The following is a 16,559-nucleotide window of genomic DNA, read 5'->3' as shown; positions in this document are numbered from 1 at the left end:
CTTTCTCCAGAAGTAACCACTGTTATGATTTTAAACTTTAAAAAATATACTGTTTGTTGAATTTTAAATACATGTGAAAGAAATGTATAAATTTTCACAAAGTGGAGAGGCTCATGCAAATACTATGCAGTTTAGAAAATAAAACATTTATTAGCTTCTAAGGAGCAATCTTCACCCAAACTTGTATCTCCTAACAACCACTATATCCTACCCTTCTTGAAAAGCAACCAAAATTCTGTCTTTTACCACATGATTAGTTTTGCCTGTTTTTGAACTTGATATATTTGGAGTCGAATTGTATGCCTCCTTGTATTTTCTTTCTTATGATCAAAATGATTTTGTGAGATATATCATGTGTTGCAAGTGGCTGTAATTGTTTCTTATCATTGCTGTATAGTATTGAGTTGTATCAATATACTGGAGTTGATTTAATCATCCTATGGCTGAGGCCATTTTCATTGTGCCCAGTTTCCAAATATTAACAATACCACTTTGAGCATTTTTCTCCATAGATTTTTGTTGGGTATATATCAAAGAAGGAAACTGAAATTAATGAATAATGCCAGTTTCCACACTGATCTGAACAATTATGCTTCTATCAGCATTGTATAAGAGTTGCCATTGCTCTGCCTCCTTGCTCATACTTTCTGTTGTCAGTCTTTTAACTGTAGTCATTTTGATGACTATAAAATGTTATTGTGATTTTTATTTGCATTTCCCTGATGATTAATCAGGTTAAGTATTTTTCTTATATGTTTATTGGCCCATTTATGTGAAGTGCTTTTCAAGTATCTTGCCTTTCAAGTGCCTTTCAGTTGGGTTGTCTTATTTTTTGTCTTATTGACTTTTAGGAATTCTTTGCATATCATGTACATGAGCCTTTTTTCAAATTATGTATGTTACAAATATATTCCCCAACTTGTCTTTTCACTCATATAATTTTCATATTTGATTAATAGAAGTTCTTAATTTTAATATTTACAATTTATAATATTTCCTTTATGGATATGGCTTTCTCTGTCCTATTCAAGAAATATTTTCCCACCTCAAAGTCATGAAGATATTTTCCCATGTTTTCTTCCAGAACCTTTACTGCTTTTCTTTTCACATTAAGGTCTTCAAATTACTTGGAATTTATTTTTGTGTATGGTCTGTGGTAAGGGTAAAGTGTCACTCTGCCCTGCCCCCATGGATATCCAATTGACTCAGCAACATTTTTTTTAAAAGATCATTATTTACCCAGTGTGTGTTTATAATAAATCATAGATGAGAGAATTTTCTTCCTTTATAAAATGAATATAAACCATTTGTCCATCTTTGTATTAATACCATCATGCTTAATTACCTACTGTGGTTTTTACTTTATAACATTGTAGCCTATATACCTGATGGAATAATTTCCCTCACAATTTTCCTCTTGTTCAAGAGAAAATGATGAGAGAACTTACTGTTTATAAGTTTTTGGCTATTCTTGGCATTTGTATTTCTATGTAGACTATCCTTATCATTTTCCCTCAAAAAAAAGAGAATCCTGTTAGAATTTTGTTTGGAATTGTTTGGAACAAATTGGTATACTTGAGGATAATTTAAATTTTTACATTAAGTATTATAATTTATGAATAGGTATATTTCTCCATTTATTTAGATCTTCTTTAATTTTTTATTTTTTTCTAAATTTTTAATGGATAGATATTTTGCATATTTCACTAAATTGGTATAAATAATTCCCATTACTCTTTACCCAGATTTACCAATCGTTAGTATTCCAGACCTACATATAGGCACGTATATTTATATATAGTTTTTGTTATCTATCTACCTATCTAGTCTCTCTTTTCCAGTGCATTACATCAAGAGGCACGCAATATAAACTTTCCCATTTTAGTGGTATTAACTTTTATCAGATAAAACTTAAAGCAAGAATAACTGAATGGGAACGAAAAGTAAAAAAGATTACTTCACAAGGAATTCATAAGAATTATGTGTTTGTGTGCAACTAAAACTGTAGTCTTTACCTGTATTATAAAGCAAACACTGACAGAATTTAAAGTTAAATTTTACAAACTAACAATTATAATGGGATATTTTAACTAAAGTCTGTAAGAAATTCCGTAGGCCAAGCAGCCACAAATAAAGTAGTAAGGATATAGATGTTATGAATGAAACACAAATACAGAGAGAGAAGGAGGGAGGGAAGAGAAAAAGAGAAAAAACTTTATATTAAAAAAATAAAATCTACGTCATGAGACCCTGAACAAGCCTGATCCCGTCTGATTTCGGAAGCTAAGCAGGGTTGGGCCTGGTTAGTACTTGGATGGGAGACCACCTAGGAAGACCAGGTGCTAAAGGCGTAAAAAATAAAAAAAAAGGGGTTGTAGGGAAGAGAAAAAGAGAAAAAACTTTATATTAAAAAAATAAAATCTACGTCATGAGACCCTGAACAAGCCTGATCCCGTCTGATTTCGGAAGCTAAGCAGGGTTGGGCCTGGTTAGTACTTGGATGGGAGACCACCTAGGAAGACCAGGTGCTAAAGGCGTAAAAAATAAAAAAATAAGGGGTTGTAAGCTGACAAGGTCCTTGCAATCTGTAAAGGTTGCCTCGCCAAAAAAAAAAAAAAAAACCAAAAAAACAATAGAAAGTATAATTTCTTTTCAAGTAAACGGGAAACATTTATTAAAATTGAGTTCATATATTCTACACTCTCTAAAATTAAATTAAATTAGTAATTCAGTAATAAATTAATAAATAAAATTTAAAAAGTTAGAAATTAAGGATGGCACTTCTAAATTTCAAATAGAAATTTTAAAATATTTAGAGTTGAAAAATAAGAGTATTAAATAATCAAAATTTATAGCATCTGAGATGGCAATTAGAATAAATTTATAGTCTTAAATGCCTTTATTAAAAGAATAAAAATATTTGGAAATAAGTGAGTTTAGCTTTTAATTCAGGAAGCTAGAAAAGTAACAAAAAACAAACTCAATTAAGGAGAAGAAAATTTCAAAAATAAGGTAAAAATTGATATAAAATAAGTCAAAGAAACAAAAACTCAATAAAACTAAATATAGTTCTATAATGAACTAATAAAATAGTCAAACTTCCAACAAGAGTGATCAAGGAAAAAATTAAAATATTATGAACTAAAAGGGCAACCACACTGTATTAATTTTTAAAATCGTAAGAGAATACTATAAAGTAAAAAATCGAAAACTTGAATTAAATATAAATATTTCTAGAAAAATATACAAATTTTTAAAAAACAGCAGAAAAGTGAAATAAACCAGTAGCTTTTAAATGAATTTAATTTATAATCAAAATTATTGTCCCCTTTTTCTCTTTTCCTTCTTCCACAAAAAGCAATAAATCTGACTATTATCAAGGTGAATATTGTTCAACCTTCAAAAAACCAACAAATACAAATGATTTAACAGACTAGAAAAGGAAGGAAAGTCAGTTACCAACACATTTAGATAAGTAACAACGTTGGAATCAAAACTGGATGACGTCAGAAAAAGAAAGTGAAAATTATGAACATAAAGTTTCTAAATAAAATACTAAAAAAAATTAAATGATTTAATATACATATCACAATCAAATAATATCTAGTTCATTAAATTGAGTTTAACTTTAAAAAAATCTGAAACCTATAAACATATTAATAGACATTAAATCTCACAAATATTCAGGAGAAAATTCACAATTAATTCCAAAACCAAAATAAAGAACATTTTTACATGCATAGGTTGGTAAAATTTAAGAAGTCTGGCAATATCAAATATTGACCAAAACAAAGCTTGCAAAATTTAGAATTTCCAGCGTTGGTGAGAATGTAAATGGCTGCAACTATGAACATTTTGTTTAGCAATTGGGAAATAGCCAATACAACTAAAGAATAGTGTACGTAATGATGTGACAATTTCTACTTAGGCCTAGTATCTAGAAAAAAAATCTTGTAAAAATGCACAAGATGATATATACATGTGAATTGTAGCATTGTTTATAAGAGCGATAAAATTGAAAATAACTGAAAAAACTTTCAAAATGAGAATGGCTAAGTTGTAGTTATCGTAGTTATTCATTAACATCGAACAATAGTCTATAAATAAGCAAAGAAGTTTAAATGAATGAACTGTATATATCAAGATTAATAAATGCCAAAAACATAAGTTTTTACATAAGTAAAAATAGTGATAGAATGTCACAATATGGTATGTATATATACATAAAATTTATAATTTATGAGATACCCATTCTTATATTTTTAATTTCTCAGAGTAATCTTGTCTTAGGTGAATTTTGTTTTCTAAACTTAATTTAATAAATCACAGTCTTTTGTTAATTCTTAGCTTTGTCAAATCTTAAACCTATTATATTTATTATACTTAATGGTCTATTTAGTTTTATTTCTATCATCTCATTTTATGTTTTGTTTATATCCTCTTCCTTTGCTCCTTTTTTCTCCTGTTTTCTTTTGAATTAATAAAAAGTTAATATTTCATTTCATTTTCCTCTACAGGCTTACAAGCTCTAATTGTATTATTATTTTACTAAGTATTCTGGAATTTTAAAAAACATATATAGTTAATTTTATTTTCTAACAAATCCTACAGCTATGAAATGTTTCTTCTCTCTTACATAACACAAAAGCTATCATACCACAACAATACGTTAATCATTTCAAACTACCATCTCCTTATTTTCAATTATTTTTATAGTTTACATTTCTAAAAATATATAAAACAGTAAGTTGTTTTGCAGTCAATAAATAATTAAACTTCGTGACATATTTTATCAATTTCTGAGTTCACTTCTCTGCTTTATTACAATCTTTAATTTTTTAAAAAATCTGAGTATCTCTGGTAGTTAACAATTTTAGTGTTTGTATGTTTGAAAATGTTTTCATTTTGCTTTCACTCTTATCATTCAACTGGGTTTAAAATTTGAGGTCACAGGCATTGTTCTCAGCATCTTAAATATATAACTCCATTGTCTTATGGGTTTTCTTATTGCTAAAGAGAGATTTCCTTACAGTTGAAGCACCATTTTTTTTGCAGGTAATGTTTTGCCTCCAGCTTTTAGGATTGTTTTAATATCTTGAAAGCTGTAGTTCTAACTTTATGTTTCTTTGGACACTTTTTAGAATTCAATATTTTTTTACGAACATTTTTTTTCTTCACTTTTGGAAAATTTGCGATATCTTTTCAGATATTGTTACTTTGCCATTTCTTCTATTCTCTTATTTGGAAAATATTTTCTAGCTGCTTTTCTTTGTCCTTTAGAAATTTATTTTGCTCTTTGTGAATTCCTCAGTATCATTGTCTAATTCATTAACGCTCTCTAATTCTACAGTGTTTAGAATTGTTTAGGTGGTTTAGAAACTATCTTTAGAATTGTTTTACCAAATGGGTGGGTTTTTTTTTTTTTTTAAATTTCAATGGCTATATTTTTCATTTCCGAAGTCTGAGATTTGGTGTGTTTCATCTTTCCTTGGGCCTGTTTAATTTACATATGTTTTATATTTTATAGATTCTTGCTATGGTAAATAGGAACTCTTCTTTCTTTTGAGATTGTATCATTGCCTTTCCTCAGTTCTATAATGCCATAGTTCCAGGCAAGTCAGCAATAGTTGTTTTTTTATTTGTTTGTTTTGTTTTAATTTCCCCAGCTTTATTTGTTCATGAGCAGGAGAACTTTCCTTGACCACAGTTTTCAGGTAATGATTCTAGTTTTGGTCCCAATTACCACCTTAGAACTCTTTTAATTTCTTGTCAGTAGCTTCTACCACTGAATCTAGATTCATGGATTCAGTCTTGCGTACCACTTTACTTTTCTATTCTATTTCCACCTCTGTAAGGATTTACTTTGGTGAGCCTCATTGTGACATTTGCATTATTATATTTACCTCTTATTGCTATGATTTTGGAACTATACATGTGGCTCTGCTCATTTTGCTTGTGTTTGGAAATTTTTTATCAGATCAAAAATTATAAATATGCTCCTACTCCAAATTTGATAGAAAGTATGTTATGCTTTCAGATAAAGTACTGGAGAGCATCATTGGGCAACTAATCAAGAATTATTTGGTTGACAGTGAGATGATTGGGAAGGGAAATAAGGAAACCTTATTGCCATTTGCATCTACAGCAGGAGCAAGCCAACCTTGGAATGATATCTATCACCCTCAATTTATCTGTCAAATGAGATTTATTATACATATATAAAATAAATTATTTTGAACACTGAGGACTCCAAAATTCCTATTTAATATCTGTCATTTCCAAAATTGTGGAATTCATTGGGATATTAATATATTTTATAAGAAAAGAAACAAACCTTCCTTGATCATGTAAGTGTGATAATTTTGGTTAAATGAGGGAAACAGGTTTGTTTACTGATAGAAGTCTCAGAACCTTTCATGTGCTGATGGTTGGGAGTCTTCCTGAGTGAGCCATTCATGCAACATGCAACTGTTAACCCTGGAGCCTCCCTTCCTTTCCTTTTCAAGGAATTTTTTTTTTTTTTTGACGACTAGTGTTCTGTGACACAAATACTTAAAATTCAGTGTTTGATTTTTTTTAAGTTAGTATGTACTATCTAGAAGAGATCGTAGAGATAGAAACTACAACTGACTGTCATCTTATTTTGATGGAACTAACCGGGTCAAGGTATGAACTGAAAGAACACAACAACAAAAATTTTGCCTAGGACTTCAGCTCATTATTTAACCTCATTAGCAACCTATTCTCACCGCTTACAGAATTAAGGGTAAAAGGGAACTTGAATGGGACCTACCACATATTCAGGGTCAGGATACTTAGGCTTAGAAAGAGAGAAATCAGCCAGCTAAGGAGAACAGCTTCATGGGGCGATGCTAATGGGCCCTGAAGTGCTGGCTTCTGTTTTTATGGATGGCTACTCTAGCCAGTTAATTAGGTTAGATGAAGCCAGAAACTCTATTTCTTAAAAGGGAGCAGATGTCATTTGCCTATTTTTATCCAACATGATGATAAGTAACCTGGACTACAAAGAGTTTTCACATAGCACTGGTCAGCAATCTCAGTAATTATAGGATTTGGGGAATGATTTTTAAAATGATTTTTACCAGATCAAAAATATGTGGATATATTTTTAGTCATAGAATCAGACATGTATCATAAAAAGCACTAATGAGATATGGTTTTAATACTTACATAGATATCTATCCTCATTTATCTATGGTAAGCTTACTTTGTTGCATTAATATTTTTACATCATTTGCATCTTTCGTATAAGCTTCTGTCTAGCTAATCTTGTGAGTCCCTATAATGCACTTTCTTGAAATTTGAAATCATTTCTGAGAAATCTGTGATAAATATCCTCATTATTCACTATGAAATGGTCTCTAAGAACAGAGAGATGTTGCAACACATGCAGAGACAGTTCTTAATTCCTTCTTGAGAGACACTTCCCCTCTGGCAGTTCAGAGACACTAGACAAAAAGCAAGGTCATAATTATGCAAAGAATTTTACAACTGCTGTAAGGATCCACAGAGGTCATTGACTTAATATTTATGCTTTTCTATTGTAACCAGTAATAATGTTGTAAAAGATGCTTGTAGCATATATCACTATTTCTGATGACTTTTAAATACAACAAGCGATTTCCTATGTACTTAATTTTCATAGTATTTATTTTCCTGGTTTTTGCATCATTTCTCCCCAGGCATCAGAAAAACATAAAACAAGAAGCCTCTACAGTTGTATAATCATTTATTTAGTTCTTAGTTCTTTAACATGCTCTGTTCACTCCTCTCCCCCCACCTCAAAGGGGATTTGAATTGGCTTGGAGAAGAATGGCTCTTGAGCAAAAGCGGAATTAAATTTAGACATCAGACCCCCTACCCCATGATCTGACTCTCACTTATCTTTCCAGTTGCAACTCTCATGGCCCTCTGTCTTGAAATTTATATTCTAACAGGCTTAATATCATGCAGATGACTCATTATTGTTTCTTATTGCTCCATCTAACAGGAATGATCTTTCCTCCTACACAAGGCCTTCTTGTCTCTTTGCCTGACGAACTCCCACTTGTCCTCTAAGACTCCCTAAGCAAGACTTCACCAATCCTCTTGGGTTGATAAGTGCATTTTCTGGGCTTTCATAATATCCCATGCAAAGAACCACCCTTCCAATTTCTATAATGTATTATGCTTATGTGGTTTCTCCTCCCTGCTTGAAAAGAAGGGCTACATGTCATTTTTTGTGCCATCACTGTGTGACACAGTAGATACCCGATTAATGTTTATTGGACTTATTAGTACAATGTATAATAGTGCCATGTGTCATAACTTTAAAATATTTTGGAGTTGGATAAGTAAACTCTTCTAAAATAAGGATTAAAAAACTAAGCTATGTAAAGTGATGAAGACTTTGAAGGATTGGAGATAGAAATTTCTAAAGACTTTGGTGTGAGATAGTTGCTCTCCTACATCAGTGAGGCATTGAAGTGTTCTATATAAATAAATTTATCATTTATGACATAGTTTATAAGTGACATGCTAAGTGAAATTAAGAAGTTAGTTCTACTTTGTGCTCTTTATACTAAACTGCATTGCCTTCATGGTTTCAGCTGTATTCTGCATCTCAAATATATGTTCTTTTTTATTTTAGTGTATTTTCAGAGTATTCCCTGCTACACAATCTCTCTGGCTTACAGACTGGTTTGGAAAGTGCATATGCTATAAAATAAGTTAAATTAGAATACAGCGGTGGAAAAGGACCGAAGATAGATTTTTGCAAATTTAGAGTTTCCTATGAGTTGACATTGGGAGTATGCCAGATTTTAGTCTCTCTAAGTCCCTTGAAGGCAGGGACTGAGTTTTATTAGTCTTAGCCCTGTTAGGCTGTACTCAGCAGCACAAAATCAATGCTCGATGAATGTTCAATGACTGCTATGCTCAGCCAATAATTCATGCATTAAAGAACAATTTGTTAATTATTATTAAAATGACCTCTATATTTGTTTTCTTACTCAGAAGTCTCAAGTGTTTCCAATCAATATATTTATGGATATAAGATGTTTTGCTGCTGATAGTATTTTGTTCAAAGATAAAAGATATGTTGAACCAAATTATTTACAGAAAGCCAAAAAAGCCAATCGGGGCTTTAGAAAAAAATTCTCTTGCTTCCCTTCCAATCACTTTGATCTTAAAATATCATGCCATCTATAATCTCCTTAATTCTTAATCCCACTGACTGAAAATATTAATCTTCTAGCAGGCCCAAGTAGGGTGCTCCTCTGGAGGTGGAAAGAGTTTGCGGGAGAGGGAGGCAGGAATATAAACTGGATCTCCAGTCTAGAGCTCTCTCTCGATCTCCAAACTCACTTATCCAAATCCTTATTGGACTTTTCTACTTGGATGTCTGTTTGTTTGAAATTTACCATATCGAAAGTGAAACTCCCCCACTTAAATAACTTCTGGTCCTGCAGTCTCCCCCTGTCTCATAAACGACAGTTTCATCTTTCTATTTGGCCAAAATCTGTACTCTTTCTCTACCTCTCTCTTCACTAAAGCCCATCTCCAAACCATCGGGAAACTCTATTATCATTTCTACCTTCAAATTAAATGAGAATTTGCCACTTCCTTATCCCCCTCTGGCCACCATTCTTATCCAAGCCACAAAACTCTCTCACCTGTTATCAGAACAAGTTTCTCTGATTCACTTTTCCCTTCTACTATCTATTCTTAGCGCAGCATTCCAATAATACTTTTAAAATGTAAGTCACATCATGTCATGTCTCTGCTCAAAAGCCTCCAGTAGATTCCTATCTCATCCAGAATCAAATTAAAAGTCTTTACCATAACATAGCAGCCACTACAGGACATCGTTTTCTACTGTGTCACTCTGGTCCTCTTTCTGTTCCTCAAACATAGCACGTCAACTCCTTCCTCAGGGTTTTTGCATGTCCTTTCCCTCCGCTGGAACACTGTTCTCCAAACGTCCTCCTATTTCACTCTCTAATTTCCTTCATGTCTCAGATGTTATTGCGTTATTGAGGCTTTCTCTAACCAATCTATCGAAAATAACAACCCCCTCGCCTCCATTCCTCCCTATCATCACACCTTCTCGTTACATTTTTCCTTTCTTTTATTATCTGTCATGCAATATATTTACTTGCTTTTAAATTTTTTTTCACTTCAATTTTCCTCCCCTAGAACATGTGTTTTTTTTCTGTGTCTTATCTTCACATCTAGGGCTGTGTCAGGCACATAATGGATGCTCAGTAAACATTTGTTGACCAAATGAATGAGCTTGTCAATGATAAACAACAAAGAATGTTGTTGTTCATCAACTCACTTTCCCCTCACAATGAGCTCATGATGATTAGTAGGTCATTAGTTCTATGGTAGAAAAAGAAAAACCAAGACTTTCAAGAATGTCTTGGAACTCTTGTGGTTGTAGGTAACAAAGATGCACAAAATCTAGAAAAACAATAGAAACAACTTCAGCATTATCAAATGGGGTATCTCACAAACCAGAATATAGGTGTGCAGCCAACTCTCAGGCAGGATTTCAATGGAGGCTGTGGGATGGGAATGCTGCCAAGACGACACATTCCTTCCCTAGAAAGGTATAAGAATGCATTAAAACTCAGTCTCCCTTTCCTGTATTTGTTCTTCTCTTCTTTTTTACTATAATAATTTCTCCTAGCAGATTAACTTTTTCTGATCTTTTGTCCACATGGCAAAATGAAGCTTTCCACAGCTTACTTTTTAATCAATCCTACTGGGGGAGAAAATATGATGGGTAATGTCCAATTAGCGAGGAGTAAGGAGTATGCAGACAGACATAGCTTCCCAGAGAAATGGGTATCAAGAATAAGAAAGATATTTCCCCAAAGTAACACATCTAAGGAGGGGAAGAGGCTGCATTTGAACTGGAATCTTCCATTACAAATCTTGGGCTTCTTTAATACACATACTCCTTAGTGATTTGCCCACAAAGTTTCTATATCCCTTTGATGACCATAAGCAAGAGTAGTTTTTTTTTTCTTTTTTTTTTTAAGTTGAAATAAAATAAAAAGAGCTTAGAAGGAGAAAAAAAATTAGCATTTAAGGATGGGGACTTTGATATTCTGAGAACCTAACCCCAATTACAGCGCTTCTAGGAAGATGGCTGCAGCAGCCAGTTTGTTCAGCCTGCTGTTCATACTCATGGTACTGGAGAGTTTGCAGCGAGAGAAGTATATGCTTCTTTTGTGGTTCCAGAGAGTGTGCCCAGTAGAGCATCAAGGGCATTGGTCTGGCATAATTCCACCATTGGTGAGGATAGGCCTACTCTGTAAAATATTTATTTTATCAAATTTCTTTCAACTTTATTCCTTTGCAAAAAAAGAAATGGAGGCAACTCAGTGGTTTATAAAAATGTAATTTACTTTACTTTTTGCCCACAGTTAATTTAGCCCCACTGTGTCCTTGCCCCAAGTTCATGGAAATGTGACTTCACTAGGGAAGAATCCATGTAAAGATTGTACATTATACTTTAATGTCAGAAAGGTGGATGAGTTGACATCGTATAATGGAGAGTGTATCACCCTTTTACTAAGAGATGTAATAGCAGAAACAGTCTTGACTGTGGAAACTGCCATAATAACTGCTCTACTCATTTTTTATTGATGATGGATAAAAATTCTCATAATACTGAAGCAGAGTAACTTGCTGGAATATAGCTTCAGGCTGCCCCTGGGGCAGACTCTTTTTATGCATCCCTGCTTTCACTATTTGTACTGATAATAATAGTATTAATAATAATATAATAATAATAATAAATATCAGTACTTTCTCAATTACAACAGGAACTAGAAATTTCAGCTATTTTCACTTCACTTTACACTGCTGAATCTTCTTTTAAAGACGTAATGCAGGAAAAACCATTATAATCCTCACCATTGTTCTGGTCGCTAATAGACCTATGCTAGCAATCTGAAACAGAAAGTGAAATCTGCCCACTGTGGGTTTTGCTGGTTTTGTAACTATTATTGAAGACTTTTTAAAAAATTACTAATTTATAAAGTGCCCTGAATATAAGCAACTGAGCAGGCTGGGGAAATAAAGTTACGTAAATCGCTATTAAGTTGATAGCACAAACCACAGTGATCCTACAATGGCTCAATACGGTAGTTTTAGGAGAACAGGCACAATCAGGAATTTTCAAAACCCTAAAAAAGAAAGTATATTAAACTTTGTCTAAAAGCTTATATAGGAAGTGTCAAATGGAGATTAACGGAGATCAGAGGGAAAAAAAACCAATAAGGTATGAAATTCTTGTACAATTTGAGATTTTGATGACTTTAGAGTATTTATGAGAGAATAAAATTACAAATAACATATAAAGAACAACTCATAATTGATAATCATGCTTTCTCTGAACTGGACTTATAGCCCACCCAGTCTTGTGACACTCATCACTGGATTTATTGTTTGAATGCGATTAAGGATGCTATTAAATACTACATACAGTGTAACTTCGTAATGTGCAATGGGAGAAATTCTTGTCTAATCTTAGTACCAAGAACAGTGGTTCTTATGAGTAATGGGTTTGTTTTTCTTCATTCAAAGGGCCTGGGAGACTTTGTAATTGACCAGGTTTCTCTTTCCATTCTGGCTATGAGAGAGAAATATTCTCATTTATAGTCTTCCCGTAGCAGTGTATAGGTCTTTTTAGTAAGTGTTTTCTCATCATCATTTCCGAATTTACATTATGTTCTTATACCACATTTTATTATGTTTAGCTAGCTTTACACATCTGTTTAGCTGTCTTACCTAAATACTTATGGGAAAGAATGTGGGAGTTAAGGAAGAAAGAGAAAGAGGAAGAAAATTGAAAAAATTTTGAACTCAGACATAAATATAATCTTCTATGACAAATTATAAAATCTAATTTTTCCATATTTACAAAAAATAACTATATTTTTCTTGAGGGATCCATCTCTCTAACACTAAATAGCTTTGATAATAGATACCATTTCTAATTTGTATCATGTTTGTGGGTATAACCATATTAATCCACATTGACCATCACTTCAAAGTTTAATGCTATAGGATTCTTGCTAGGTTTATTAATATCAATTTCAATTTATTCATCTCTAAAATGGTGGTAATTGCATGCACCTTAAAGGCTTGTTGTGAGAATTAAGGAGAATCTGTATGAAGAGCAAGTTTTAACCTTCTTGTACCTCAGTTTTCTCACCTATAAAATTGGAGTAAAATAGTACCTATATCACAAATAGGTTAAACAAATAGGCATATGTTATCATATTTAGGAACATTTCCAATACAGAATCAATGAAATTATTATTATTTCCTATATTTTTATTTTCAAAGGTTTTCTAAATATTCAAAATTAATTTTCCCAAACTAAGGGTTGGAAATATAGGTTTACTCAAACTGAGTACTATAGTTGTCTTCTTAAATGGGCTTAAAATGGCCATTTAAAAAAATTGCATGGTTCTCCACTGCCTTCATTAGATTTATTTATATGGGTTCTAAACAGTATAAGATTAGCTACTACAGATTAATAGTTCTCAACCTAGAGTGATTTTTCCCCACCACCCTCGGCCAAGGGATTTTGGCAATGTCTAAAGTCATTTTTGGTTGTCACAGCTGGGGAAGAGTGTTAATGGCATCTGGGTAGAGGCCAGTGGGTAAGGCCAGGGAGGCTGCTAAATCCCCTGCAATGCACAGGACAGGTCCTAGGACAAAGAATGATCTTGCCTCAAATGTCAATCGTGCCACTATTGAAAAACGCTGGTATAGAGTTTCACGGCCAAAAGGGGGAATAACGGAAGGAACTGTCAAAGAGCTGGTGAAAATCAAAATCCTTTTTACTCAATTACTGATGTTTATGGATTTTTCTCAGATTTTAGTTTCCACTTTTGTCAGAAGCTATAAGAAAATAAGAAAATATAACACTGTATATTTTAGAGTCCTGGAGATTGCCATTACCCACCTGCCTCTAAATTCACAAACAATTCTATTTTCAAAAAACCACTTAGATCCAAAATAAGAATCTCAAAAAGATCCATCAGAGTCCACATATAGCATATATCCCAGATATACTCTCATGTGAGTCTGCAGGGCTGTGCAGAAAAATACCATTGGTAATAGTGAAACGTAAGATGCAATCTAAATACCCATTAAAAAGAAATGGATAGTCACAGGGATGTAAAGTACAGCATAGGGAATATAGTTGATAATATTGTAATAACTATGCATCTTATCAGATGGGTACTAGACTTACTGGGATGATCATTGCATAAGGCATATAAATATCTAATCAGTCTGTTGTACACCTAAAACAAATATAACATATGTCAATTGTAATTGAAAAATAAACTTTAAATTTAAAAAAGAAACGGATGGAAAAATAAATTTGAAAGTAAATGAACTAAATATGTATTAAAATGAATAGAGGTCAAACATAGTATTGAGTAAAAAAAGCAAATTATAAAACATTTTTTTAAAAAATCTTAAAAATAAAATAATACATTACTAGTTAGGATTATGTTTGGCCCCATTTAAAGAAATTTAGCAATACTGGCTTAAGCAAACAGAGGTTTATAATTTTGTCCTGTAAGATTTCAGCTGAAGATGATTAGATGAAGGCAGCTCCAAGATGCCATCTGTCAGGTCTCACAAAGCAAGGGAGTGGATGCTCAAACAGTTAACCAGGTCTGATGGTCCTAAAAGAGACTAGATGTAACATCTGTAAATATGTTTAATTAGTTCACTTTTGCTGGAGGGCTTGAAAATTATTTTCAAATAGGTTCAAATCTGCAACCAGAGTCCCTTCCTCAAGGCTCATGGGTCATTCTATATTTCTCTCTTTTGTCCTCAAGACTGCAAGACAATAGCTTTGGTGTCACACATTGTATCCATGCTTCAGATCCAAAGAAAGGGAGGGTAAAACATGAGTCTGAATCTGAATATATCCCCCTCTTTCCAGGAAAACAGTGGGTTTCCTAGAAGCCCCACCTTTTAAACTTCTGCTTATATCTCTTTAATCAAAACGACATCACATCCTTTCTACCCACCTCTCCACTCTCCAGCTGCAACTGTCTGGGAGCGGGGATGAATAGACTTCCTGGGACACTGTTTCCTGGACAATACCAGTGTTCTCATAGAATACGAGAAGATCACGACAATGATTAGGCCAGTGGTTAGAATTGCCTGCCTCAAATATTACATATTGTGTAAAGATAGGTAATGCCTCTAGGAAGGGAGAAAGAGGAATACAGTTGAGTAGGAGTACAAAGAGGATTTTCACTTAATCTCTATTTTATTTATACATTTCATCTGAAAAATAATCTGAAGCCATGGGACAAAATATTAGTTTTTTGACCTAGTTTTTGATCAGTCTTAAACGTTATCTTTTTCTGTATTTTTTTTTTTATATTAAAGAACAATCTTAAAACTTTTGTTACCCTTCAAAATACTGTGACTGGTGGTAAATATTCTTTTGCCTTGAGAGAAAGAGAGACATGAAAGTGTCTGCTCAAATGAGAGGAGAGGACTGAGATGAAAATTCCGGGGAGCTATATTCCCACTGGCCGCTAAGCTAGACAGTCCTTGGAAGCTCCAATTCCCAAACTCATATTGCATACAGTGTCTCCCAAGTGCATACTCTGAAACAATTAAGCTAGGATTTAGCAGAACCATGGGGGAAAAAATTTAAGTATTCATGATTCATCTTGTTCTCACTGAAAGTCAGCATAAAAGCTTGCACGTACCATGTTTCCGAGTAGCTGACTGTCCTAACATTTTCTTTCATAAGAGATAGGTCACACAGGATACTCATACAAGAGGTGCTTTTATGAAAAAAATGTGTAATGAATTGTTTTCCAAAGCTGATGGTTTCGGAGCATTCATTTTCATGAAAGTCAAAGTCACCCCCACTCAGTAATGAATTCCTTTTGGATGTGATTCAGACTCTCCAAGGTTACCAATTCAGGTTTTACAGAAAAAAACTATATCAGTCTGACAAGAGCTATCCATGAGAAGTTGAGGGACAAAAAGTTAAGGAAGCAGAAGACAAGATGAGGTGACTGGGCATTTAATGAGTACTTGAAGAACTTACTTTCATGCCAAAGAAAGAAGCCAGTTTAGAACAGGTTTTCATTTATGCAAATGAAGAAGTCAGATTAAGAAGAGAAAGGAAGACTTTCTGTTTTAGTTTCACTCTTACTTGCTGCAGACTCTTGTCCACACTTTAGTGACCTAAAGTGTTTGTAGGACACAGGAAGACCTAGGCAGGGAAGGGAGAAGTCTGTGTTAGGAAACAAAATGACTTCCGTAAAAGACCCCAACATATTCCCTGTCACTATGTCTTTCTTTTATTTTCATTGTCTTAGAAAATGTGGTAAAGGTTGCAGTGTGAGAAGGAGAAAAGAAATGAGTTTTATTTTTCCCAGCTCCATTAAATATAGAAAAGAAACAAAAGAAAATGCTCCGGCATAATTAATCCCAGTACCGCAAAAACAGCAGCAACAGTTTTCCTTGAACAAATGTGCACAATACAA

Source organism: Pteropus alecto, unplaced genomic scaffold, assembly GCF_000325575.1.
Source record: "Pteropus alecto unplaced genomic scaffold, ASM32557v1 scaffold155, whole genome shotgun sequence".
Classification (NCBI taxonomy): domain Eukaryota; kingdom Metazoa; phylum Chordata; class Mammalia; order Chiroptera; family Pteropodidae; genus Pteropus; species Pteropus alecto.
The sequence above is the reverse complement of the archived record's forward strand: the minus strand, read 5'-3'. Positions refer to the sequence as shown.